General features: G+C 35.2%; 2 protein-coding genes across 2 annotated transcripts in view; one reads left to right on the forward strand and one right to left on the reverse strand.

Moving 5' to 3' along the window:
• LOC140632512 (sperm-associated acrosin inhibitor-like) overlaps window positions 1-12,553 on the forward strand; it is a 124,278-nt gene that overhangs the window by 90,207 nt on the left and 21,518 nt on the right. The window lies entirely within an intron of this gene.
• The window catches only part of SPINK13 (serine peptidase inhibitor Kazal type 13), a 54,265-nt gene that overhangs the window by 25,967 nt on the left and 15,745 nt on the right, over window positions 1-12,553 (reverse strand). Inside the window, exon 2 of the mRNA XM_072824614.1 lies at window positions 12,193-12,304. The gene's annotated coding sequence lies outside the window, so the exon portion shown is untranslated. The remainder of the gene's footprint in view (window positions 1-12,192; window positions 12,305-12,553) is intronic.

Below are 12,553 nucleotides of genomic sequence, written 5' to 3' on the forward strand. Positions count from 1 at the left end.
ACTGTCTATATAGTTTTGCCTTTTCCAAAATGACATAGGATTAGCATTATACAGGATATATCCTTTTCAGATTGGCTTCTTTCTTTTAGTAACAGGCATTTAAGTTCCTCCATGTTTTTTCATGACTGAATAGCTCATTTATTTTTGGATCTGAATAATATGCCATTGTCTGGATGTACTAGTTTATCCATTTATCACTGATGGACATTTTGGTTGCTTCCAAGTTTTGGCAATTATGAATAAGTCTTCTATAACTATCGGGTGCAGGTTTTTGTTTTTGTGTTGACGTAAGTTTTCAATTCCTTTGGGTAAACACCAAGAAGCATGGTTACTGGATCATGTAGATGACAGTTCTTTATCAGATGTGTCTTTTGGCAATATTTTCTCCTAGTCTGAGAACTGTCTTCTCATTTTTTAGATATTGTCATTTGCAGAACAGCAGTTTTTAATTTTTATGAAGTCCAGATTATCAATTATTGCTTTCACAAATCAAGCCTTTTGGTTGTGTCTGATTTTTTCCTCAGCCACGTCCAATCTACTAATAAGCTCACCATCTTCATTCAACAGAGAATTGGGAGTTTTATCCAGAACAAATAGATAAGAAAAAGAAATAAATATAAATATCCAAATTGGAAAGGAAGAAGAAAACTGCCACTATTTGCAGATGAAATGATATTATATATAGAAAACACTGAAAATTCAATTTAAAAAACTATTAGGATTAATAAACAAATTTAGTGACATTTCAGTATACAAAATCAATACACACAAAATTTTACATTTTTATACACTAATAATGAACTATCACCAGAAAGAGAAAATAAGAAAAAAAAATCCTATTTACAATGAGATCATAAAGAATAAAATACCTAGAAATAAGTTTAAGGAAGTGAAAGATGTGTATATTGAAAACTAGAAGACATTAAGGAAAGAAAATAAAGAAGATACAAATAAATGGAAATATATTCCATGCTCACAGATTAGAAGAATTAATATTGTTAAAATGTCCATACTGCTCAAAACAATACAGTGCAATCTCTACTAAAATCCCAAAGACAGGGGCACCTGGGTGGCTTAGTCAATTAAGTGTCTGACTCTTGATTTTGGTCCAGGTCATGATCTTGGGATTGTGGGATCAAGCTTGACAACAGGTTCTGTGCTCAAATGGGGAGTCTGCTGGAGATTCTGTCTCTCTCCCACTTCTCCCCCTGCTCACTCCTATCTCTCTCAAATAAGTAAATAAATCTAAAAAAATTCCAATGACATTTTTCACAAAAATAGAACAAACATTCGTGTGGAGCCATAAGTGATTCCAAAAAAACCAAGAAATCTTGAATAAGAAGAACAAAACTGTATGTATCATTCACTCTGATTTCAAATGCTATTGCAAAACTATAGTAATTAAAACATATAGTAATTTATAGTATTGGCATGAAAACACACATATATCAATAGAACAAAATAGGAGGCCCAGAATAAACCCATGCATGTATGGTCAATTCATTTATGACAAAAATATACAATAGGGGAAAGAAAATACAAGAAATAAAGAACAGTCTCTTCAAGAAAAGGCATTGGAAAAATTGGACAGCCACATGGAAAAGAGTGAAACTGGATTGGTATACCACACACAAAAATTAACTCAAACTTCAATAAAGACTTGAATGTAAGACCTGAAACCATAAAAGTCCTAGAAGACAATGTGGGTGGTAAGCTCTTTAGCATGGGATTGATGATGATTTTTTAATCTGACACCAAAAGCAGATTCAATAAAAACAAGAATAAACAAGTGGGACTACATCAAACTAAATAGCTTCTTTACAGCAAAGGGAACAATCAATAAAATGAAAAGGAAATCTACTAAATGAAGAACATCTTTTAGCATTTCCTGAATGCAGATCTGCTGAAAACAAAATTCTTAAAATTTTTGTTTGGGTCTGTTTAATTTCAGCTTCATTTTTGAATAACAATAGGTTTTACTTGAAATTCTTGATTAATAATTTTTCCCTTGAGCACTTTGCATATGTTATCCCACTATCTTCTAGCCCCATTGTTTCTGCTGCAAAGTTAGCCATTAATCTTATTGAATGTTGCTTCTAAGTGTCATTTTTCTTGTCTTTTATTTTTTCCTTGTCTTTGACTTTCAGCATTTTTACCATGATGTGTATATTTGTGGTCTCTTTGTATTTTATCCTACTTGGTATTTGTTGAGCTTCCTTGATGTTTAGGTTGTTTTCTTAACCAACTTGGGCAGTTTTCAGACTCTATTTCATCAGTTTTTGTCTCCCTCCCTCTCTCCTCTCCTCTAATATTGCCATTATACAACTGTTAGTGTGCTACATTGCGTCCCACATTTCCCCATTTTTTAAATTTCCTCTTTTCTCTGGCTTGCATAATGTGTATTGATATATCTTCAAATTCACTAATTATTTCTTTTACCAGTTCAAATCGACTATTGTTCCCTTCTATTGAGAGTTTTTTTTTAATTTTTTGCTTCAAGAGCCTTTTAATTTCCAGAATTTCCATTTGCCTCTTTTCATTGATATTCTTTATTTGAAGTGGCATTGTTTTCATACCTTCTATTACTTCTTTAATCAAAGTTTTCCGTAGTTCTGAAATATTAATAATGATGCTTTAAATTTTTCTGGTTAAATCCAACATCTGGTCTCTCTCATAGGCAATTCTGTTGCCTGCTTTTCTTCATTGTGATGGCTTGTGCCTCCCTGTTTCTTTGCATATCTCCTAATTTTTTGTTAGAAACTGAACATATAATGACTTTAGTGTTTCTGGGTACTGCTTCCCCCCACGAGGACTGTTTCTTCTTATTTGCTTGTTTATTTTTTTAGTGATAGGCTGAGTAGTTGTAGTGCCATTTACTCCCCTGTTTCTTCCTAAATATTGTCTTTGATGCTGCTTTTTAAAGAGGCACAACTTTGGGAATGCCTACAGTTGCCTTGAAAGACAGTGGTACAGATTGGGCCTCTCCCACTCTGTCTCTGAATAGACCATCTGTTACACTCCACTAATTGCCAGCAGATCACTCTACTGTTTACAACAATGTCTCAGGACATAAATACCTCTACAAACTAATCTAATTGTATTTCCTTGGGTGGAATAGTCTTGAGGCCAGTGTTTTATATTTTTTCTTACCACAGGAAGGCTCCTCCAAGCTATCTTATTCCTGATTTGCCTCCTGCAAACTAGCTAACCTGTAGTCTATGCAGTATCTTCGTTAAGTCCATAAATCTTTTCCTAATTCCCTTCACAATAACCTTTGTGCTTTTTGAAAGAGCTCTGGGGTTTAAATTTCTTCATACTCTATTGTAAATGAAGTCAGTTCCTTTGGGAAGAGATCTGGAGCTATCTGTTTTATGGTCTTCTTCTCCTCCAAGGCAAAACCTCTGATCCAAGGCTTCAGAACTAAGTGTGAAGACAATGACAAGCTTTTCTCTAAGTGACACCCATTCTGTAGCACCTGACCACTCAGTGGTCACTCAATCACTCAGCAGTAGCCTCAGGTTCACTTTGTTTGCCTCTCCTGGTGTAGGACTATTACTTCATGAACTGGGAGAAGGACCATAGGTGTGCAGTATCCACCATAAGCCACACCTAAGGCATAGCCTTGATCCTATGATATATGTATATATAGTGGAAGGTGGAAGAGGAAGCCCCCAATTCAGGGTTTACTCACTCAGGAATTAAACCCAGCAACAGACAGATGGAAGTAAGAAGAGAAATTCTAAAGGCCTGCTCTTCCTTGGAAGAAAACCCTCCAGCTTGGAGCTGGGTAAAGAGATATTCTTGTGTTCTTGGATAAAGCAGTCTGGAGTGGAGTCTCCATCTTATTGACTCAGGAAAGGGAAAGGGAGAAGCACTTTGCTTTAAATACTGCAGACTTTTGCCTTTCCTATGAATTTTTATAGATGTTTTTAGTAGATATATCTTCATTTGCTCTTTGCCCTTAAGACCATTTTCATAGACTTGATTTAAAAAAATTTTTACCACTTTCACTGGAGAATGGGTCAGCAGAATTTCTCATGCTATCATTCCAGAAGTTTAATGCACTTTATTTTTTCATGTGGATGCAAAGTACTGTCTGATATCACTTTCTTTCATCTAAAAATACTTCCATTAATGTTTCTTGTAAGTCAAGACCAAGGTCTTATAGTAACAAATTATATTAGTATTTTTCTCTCTGAAAATGTCTTTAGTTTTGCCTTCATTTTGTTAAGATTATTATTAGGGGTATAAGCTTCTTGAGTGAAGTTTTTGTTTGTTTGGTTTTTTTTCCTTTTAGTAACTGCAATATGTTAAGCCAACACCTTTGGCCTCCATATTTTCTTTTCTTTTCTTTCTTTTTCTTTTCTTCTCTTCTCTTCTCTTCTCTTCTCTTCTCTTCTCTTCTCTTCTCTTCTTTCTTTCTTTCTTTCTTTCTTTCTTTCTTTCTTTCTTTCTTTCTTTCTCTTTCTTCTTTTTTAAAAGATGTTATTTATTTATTCATGAGAGACACACACAAAGAGGCAGAGACACAGGCAGAGGGAGAAGTGGCTCCCTGCAGGGGATGTGGAACTTGATCCCATGACCCCAGGATCATGCCCTGAGTTGAAGGCAAATGCTTAATCACTGAGCCACTCAGGTGTCCTTGGCCTCCATATTTTCTGATGGGAAGTTAGCTGTTAATTATATTTTTGTCCTTCAATATATGATGAGTCATTATTTCTTTTGCTGCTTTCAACATGCTTTCTTTATCTTTGGCTTTCAGTATTTTGATTGCCATGTGTCTGGATTTGGATTTTTTTTTTGTATTTACTCTAATTGTAGTACATGTCTTAGATATGTAGAATAGTGTTTTTAAAATAAAATCTGAGAATTTTTCAGCTTTTATTCTAATAATGTTTTTCTGCTCTTTTCTCTCTCTTGTATTATTCTGCTACTCCTATTATGCATATGTTGGTGCATTTAATGGTGTTCAAGATTTCTTTAACATTGTGTTCAATTTATCTTGTTTTATTTTCTGTTCTTCAGATTTCTTACTGCCTATTGATCTAACCTCTGTTCACTGATACTTTCTTCTGCTAGCTCAAGCCTACTGTGAACTTTTAAGTTTTGGTTATTGTACTTTCAATTACAGAAATTCCATTTATTTATTTCAAATAAGTTTATATCTTCATGATATTCTCTATTTGATGAAATATTGTCATGCCATTCTTTAATTCTATAAATACAGTTTTTTTTGTTAGATCCTTCATTATATTATAAAAGCTACTTTGAATTTTTTTCTTAGGTCCAACATCTTAGCCCCTCAAAGAGAATTGCTATACTTGCATTTTTTTCAATCACTATGTATGGGACATACTTTCCTATTTCTTGAATTTCTCATATATTTTGTTGAAAAATGAGCATTTTAGTAGTATTTTGTAGTGACTCTTTATGATGACTTTCCCCAACTAAATTCCTGGTGTCTGTGCTATTGTTTTTGGTTTTTGTTCTCTTTATGTGTCAGTAAATACGCTTTCCCTTGAAGTATGGAGTCTGATATTTCTAAATTCTGAGCTTCTTCCATGCTAAAAGTTACTGGTTGGCTTAGGGTGACAAATGCAATCCTCACACACAAGTATGGACAGCTCTAATATTTTAACTCCAATATTTATGACAAACGTGTAAAGTAGGAGTTATGATTCTCATATTTAAAATAAGGAAAATGGGGATCCCTGGGTGGTGCAGCGGTTTGGCGCCTGCCTTTGGCCCAGGGCGTGATCCTGGGGATCCGGGATCGAGTCCCACGTCGGGGTCCCGGTGCATGGAGCCTGCTTCTCCCTCTGCCTGTGTCTCTGCCTCTCTCTCTCTCTCTCTCTCTGTGACTATCATAAATAAATAAAAAATAAAAAATAAAATAAGGAAAATGTGCATTATAAAGTCTGGGTGTTGAGTTCAGGTTATTCATTGTTGAGATTTGAATTGATCTCCCAAAGCTCTTTAAACTGAATCAGTTTGTAAAGCTGATTGGTTAGTTAGGAAGAAAATAAGTGAAAAATTTCTCCCTTATATGAATAGCCTTTAGTGTCTGTCACTTACCTCTGGATAAGATCAAATTATTTATCACATAATTTAGGATAATTCCTCATCTGGTTTCAACTTTAATCTCCAGATTTTTTTCTCCTATTCTAGCAATTTATATGTTGTGCTTTCTCCTAGGTTGTGCCTGAGTCTCATCTTGGAACTTTTAAAACATAGTAATGCCTAGGATTCACTATTAATAATTGTTCATAATCTAGATAGTAGAATGGTGCATCTTCATGCTTTAGAATTTCTCCAGGTGATTCTAATATTCAGCTAGCTTTTCTTAAGTTTCAAAGTTTAGAGTCTTGTTGAATTTGCATTTCCAAATTTTTTTTTCTTTTTCTTGCTTGATTCTCCTGTTCTTTTTCAACTCACTTACTTATTTTCATGTTATCTTCCCTATCTTAAAATCTATATTTATACACATTTCTTTCTTTTCTCCTCATACTTTGAGTATATTAGATTACATTGTCCCAAACCTCCTGCTGAGGGAAGATCTATTGAGAAGTATTTGTGAAGCATCTCTCCTGATGTACGGTACAGCTCCCAGGGAGGACACAGAATGCCTCTTTCTCTTATCTGCTCTGAGCTATCTGTATTACTCCATCAATCTCATCACTCACATCTCAATAAAAGACACTTAGTTAGATGGAGATGGATGGTTGGAGGAAAAAGGTGAACACAATAGCCACTGTTGCTTTACTCATTATCTCTGCGTGAAGTATGGCAAACAGAGAACTTAGGGAGGTAGCCCCAGGGTATAGCATTGCTGTGAGTCTTGCTCCGGATTGCTCCTTTCAGAAATAACTACCATTTTTCTGAAGAAAATACTGATATTGAAATATGCACGTTTATGTGAAATGCAGCCAGGCTCCTTGTATGTTCTCTCAAAGATTTGGGAAAGTAATCAACTTCTTCTCTCGTGTTCACAGAGCACTTTCTATGGTCTTTTCTCTCAGATCTTTAGAACAGCTTTCTCTTGACATATTTCATGTTGAATTTTAGAGTTGGGAGAAAAATAGAGCTAATAATCCACTTAGGAATCTAGGGAGTTGGAGTAGTTACTTCATTATAAGGTAAGACACCATAAAATGTATCCTAAATTCTGTTAGCCTGTCCTTAGGAGATGGGCTATGTGTCTTGTCCCATTGTTGCAAACATCCAGAAGGGTTTCTTTTATAGAATCAATCAAATGACTCTGTTCTCCTTATGAATCAAAGTTATTTTCATCATCTTGGCCTTTACTCTTTTTTTTCTGGTGCATATTTTTTCCAGTCCTGGGTAAAATACTTTGCATATCCTAGAAAAACAGGAAGCGTTCTCCTGTAGCTTAGGAATGAAATGATTGTTTTACTGGGCTTTTAATTCTTAGTAAAATGACAGCATATATTCTAAAGTTATTTTAAACATCTCATCATTGAACTGCTTTTTTTCATTTCCCATGTTAGAGAAGTTGAACAGAGTGGTGGGTTAGAATGGCTGTAGTTCTTTATTCACCTGTAACTCAAGAACTTTAACCAAATTCTTTTCTCCTTTTGGGGCCCAGATTCCACTGTTCTGTGCAAAATATAGCGAAGGAGTGATCTCTTCTAGATCTGGTATTCCTTGAAAATCTAATTTTTTATTTATCAGCTATGAGTCCCTGAAATCAAGGTCTTGTATAGGGAAAGAACTCATTTATAGCTGAGGTGACCAGTTACTTTCCTTAAAGTTCAAGGTGTCTCCATAAAGTTTGGAAAAATGTAGCTGTTAGGTATTGAATAGAACCCTGATATTAGAGCAGAATTTCTTCATATTTCAGTGACTTCACACAAGGCATTGTCTTATGTCACAATGAAACATCTATTTTATAGAGCTTTCTAAATTTTTTATCCTCAGACTCTTAACTGTAGAGAACAATCTGATGGTTACCAGAGGGTGCGTGGGGGATGGGTGATATAGGTGTTGGGGATTAAGGAGGCACTTGTGATGAAAACTGGGTGATGTATGCAAGTGTTGAGTCACTATACTGTATGCCTGAAACTAATACTACGCTGTTTGCTAAATAACTGCAATTTAAATAAAATAAATCTTCAAGTAGGAGTTATTAAAAATAATATACGACACTTTTTTCACAGATATAGATTAACTTGGGGATTAATATTTTCCTAAAATTTGGATACATTTGAAATTTTGTATTTTTATTACTACCACAAAATTCTGACCTCATTAGTTGCAGTTGATATATGTGTAGCCTTTTTATTTTTTTAAACTGTTCTTTGGTTGCAGAAACTCCTTTTTAAAAATCATCACATTTCAGACATCTGGTAAGTTATTATTGGTTCATTTGGAAGTTGAAGCATGTAAATTTTTAACCACTTTCAATTTTTCAAATCATAACAAAGTTGACCAAGCGAGATGTACAAAAAAGAATTCTCCAAAAAGTAAAATTATGTGTGTATTATTATTATACCAAGGTTAAGAAATAGAATCTAACAAGAAATACAAGACCATTTAGCATCATCTATACAAGGTGATGGTCTATTTAGTCATCTCCAAATTCCAAATTATTCCATAGGTAGTTATTTGTTGTGCACAAAACTGAGAGATGTAAAAGTGTATTGACAGTAGATTTATTCACCCAACAACACAATGGGAAACAAATAGCACGTCAAGTATCAGTTTGTAGAAGAATAAATGGTAATGATTTCTATGCATCTACATAGTGGAATATTAGGTAGGGAAATAAATAAACTACAGCTCTAAATATCAGTATATATATTAAGATCACAGAAAATGTAAAAAGACAGATATGTAAGAAATGTATAGTTTGTTTTCTTTGCATATATTATCAAAATATCCAAAATTTTCATGAGCATATGCATTGTTTTGCTGTGGAATTCTCAAGGAAGATAGGGCATAGTAAATAGAAAATTCAATTAGGTGTCTTCCTCTGGTGTATGTAGGAGGAAGGAATGAGAAAGAGGTGACCTGGGAGGGGTGAGAATGGGGAGTTGGTTACATGATAAAAACAGTCAGCCAGTTGCATGGCCTTTCTTGGATTTTTATAACAATATTTTGGTAATGTTTTATTATTTATTGGAATGTGACTACATAAGTTTGTCTTTAAATCTAAATACAGATTATATTGATCCTTTTTTTGGATGTATGGCATTTCATAGCTATCTTACACCATTCACAAAATAATCAACTCAAAATGGATTAAAAACTTAAAATGTAACACTTGAAACTGTATAACTCCCAGAAGAAAATATAAAGGATAAAATCTTCATGACATTGGTCTCAGTAATGATTTCATTGATACGATACCAAAAGTACAGGCAATGAAAGCAAAAGTAGATGAGTGGGACTATATCAATGAAACAGCTTCTGTACAACAAAGGAAACTATCAATAGAGTAAAAGACAACCTATAGATGGGAGAAAATATTTGTCAACCATATATCTGGTAAGGTGTTAGTTTCCAAAATAGAAAAGGAACTCCTTCAACTCAATGGCAAAAACCAAATAACCATATTTAAAAATGGCCAAAGCACTGGAAATAACAAATGTTTGTGAAGATGTGGAGACACTGGAACTCTTATACACTATTAGTGCTAGCATCTGAATGTGTCCTTCCCAAAATCTTGTATTGAAATCCTAACACCCAAAGATGATGATATTCAGAGATGAGACCTTTGGTAGTTGCTTCAATAGTGCAGGTGGAACCCTCGTGAATGGAATTAATAACTTAAAAGAGAGGCTCTAGAGAGAACCCAAGCCCTTTTCCCCAGGTGAGAAGGCACAGTGAGAAGACACTAGCTAAGAAATAGGAAGAGAACATTCATGAGAATGCAATCATACAGGTGCCTTGACCTCAAACTTCTCTGCCTCCAGAACTGTTCATTTTTTGTTATAAGCCACCCAGTTTGTGGCATTTTGTTATAGTAGCCCAAATGGACTAAGAAAGTCAGTGAGAATGTAAAATGGTGTAACTATTATAGAAAACAGAATGAAGGTTCTTCAAAAAATTGAAGATAGAACTGCCATATGATCTAGCAATTCTACTAAGTAAATATCCTCAAGATTGAAGAAGGATCCTAAAGAGACACCTGCACTCTTGTGTTCATTGTAGCATTATTTACAATAACCAAAATACGGAAACAACCAAGTGTCCATCACAGACAAAAGGATGAAGAAAATATGGTATGCACATATAATGGATTCTATTCAACCTTAAAATTATTTTTTAAAACTATTTTATTTATTTATTCATGAGAGACACAGAGAGAGAGAGAGGCAGAGACACAGGCAGAGGGAGAAGCAGGCTCCATGCAAGGAGCTCGATGTGGCACTCGATCCCTGGTCTCCAGGATCACGCCCTGGGCCGAAGGCAGGTGCTAAACCGCGGAGCCATCCAGCGTTCCCCTCAACCTTAAAACTAAAGGGAATGCTACCATTTGCCATATCATGGATGGACCTGGAAGATGTTAAATGAAATAAGTTAGTCAAAGAAGAACAAATACTGGCATGATTTCTCCTCTATGAATTATCTAAAGTAGTCAAACTTATAGTAACAAAATAAAATGGTGGTTGTCAGGGGATTGAAGGAGGAAGAAGAGGGGAAACTGTTGCCCAATGGGTATAAAGTTAGAATTACACAAGATGGAAAAATTCTAGATATCTACTGTGGAACTTAGTGTTTACGGTAACAATATGGAATTGTGCACTTAATTTGTCAAGAAGAGTACATACCGAGAAGTGGGATTGCTCCAATTATGATCATTCTATTTTTAATTTTTTGAGGAATCCCCATACTATTTTTCCATTATTGGCTGTACCAATTTGCATTCTTGCCAACAGTGGACAAGTGTTCCATTTTACTCCACAGTATTGCCAACCCTTACTGTTACTCTCATGTTTTGAAGACAGCCCTTCTAACAGGCATGAAGTAAAACCTCATTGTGTGTGTGTGGTTTTTTTTTTAAACAACAGTTTTTTTAAAAAAATTTAATAATGAAAAAAAAATTATTTATGATAGTCATACAGAATGAGAGAGAGAGAGGCAGAGACATAGGCAGAGGGAGAAGCAGGCTCCATGCACCGGGAGCCTGACGTGGGATTCGATCCCGGGTCTCCAGGATCGCGCCCTGGGCCAAAGGCAGGCACCAAACCACTGCGCCACCCAGGGATCCCTCATTGTGGTTTTGATCTGCGTTACCCTGATGATGAGTGATGTTGAGCAGCTTTTTGTGTATCTATTGGCTACTTGTCTGTTTTCTTTGGGAAAATGTCTATTTAGTTCCTCTGCCCATTTTTTAATCAGATGCCTGTGGGATTTTGTTTTGTTTTGTTTTGTTTTGTTTTTGGGTTGTTTTTTTCTTGTTGTTTTGTTTTCGGTTTTTTTGCTATTGAGTTGCATGAGTTCTTGTTGTATTTTAGACATTAACCCCTTATCAGATATATGCTTTCTAAATATTTTCTCCAATTCTATAGCATTATTCATGATAGCCAAGATACAAAAACAACTGTAGTGTCTCTCAATGGATGAATAGATAAAGATGTGCTGTGTATATGTGCAATGGAACATAATTCAGCCATGAGGAAGAAGGAAATTCTGTCAAATGTGAGAATATAGATGGGCCATGAAGGCATTGCGCTAAGTATAAGCCAGACAAAGACAAACACTGTATATCACTTAGATGTGGAAACTTAAAAAAAAAAATCCATACTCATAGAAATAGAGAGTAAAAAAAAAAAAAAAGAAAAGAAATAGAGAGTAGAATGGTAGTCATCAGAGCCTGGAGAGTGGGAAAAATGGAGAGAGGTTAGTCAAAGGGCACAAACTTTCTGCTATGACTAAGTTCCAGAAATCTAATGTACAACATGGTGACTATAATTAATGCTACTTATTATGCAATTGAAGGTTGCTAAGTGAGTAGATCTTAAATGTTCCCACCACAAAAAAGAAAAGGAAATTATGTGATGGGATGAAGGTTAGATAAGACTATGGTGCTAATCATTTTACAATATAAAAGTGTGTTAAATCAACACATTGCACAACTTAAAGTTAACAATGATATATATTAATTATGCTTCAAGAAATGTAAATACACAGACACAGACACAGACACACAAATACATATATATGTACCTTGTGCCAGTGTAAAATAAATTATGTGATCTTGTCCTCAGAGATCATCCAATTTGGGACTTCGTTGTCAGCTATGTCAAGGACACTCTGCTAACACCCTGGATTCACTCTGCTGTGGAGGCAGGAGCTCAAAGTTGTCATTTATTTCCTATACTTTTCTAGACATCAATGTTTTTTTAAAGATTTTATTTATTCATGAGAATACACAGAGAGAGAGAGAGAGAGGCAGAGACACAGGCAGAGGGAGAAGCAGGCTCCATGCAGCGAGCCCAATGTGGGACTCGATCCCGAGTCTCCAGGATCATGCCCTGGGCCGAAGGCAGCGCTAAACCGCTGAGCCACCCAGGATGCCCACATTAAT

This window comes from Canis lupus, chromosome 4 (assembly GCF_048164855.1).
Source record: "Canis lupus baileyi chromosome 4, mCanLup2.hap1, whole genome shotgun sequence".
NCBI classification, from domain to species: Eukaryota; Metazoa; Chordata; class Mammalia; order Carnivora; family Canidae; genus Canis; species Canis lupus.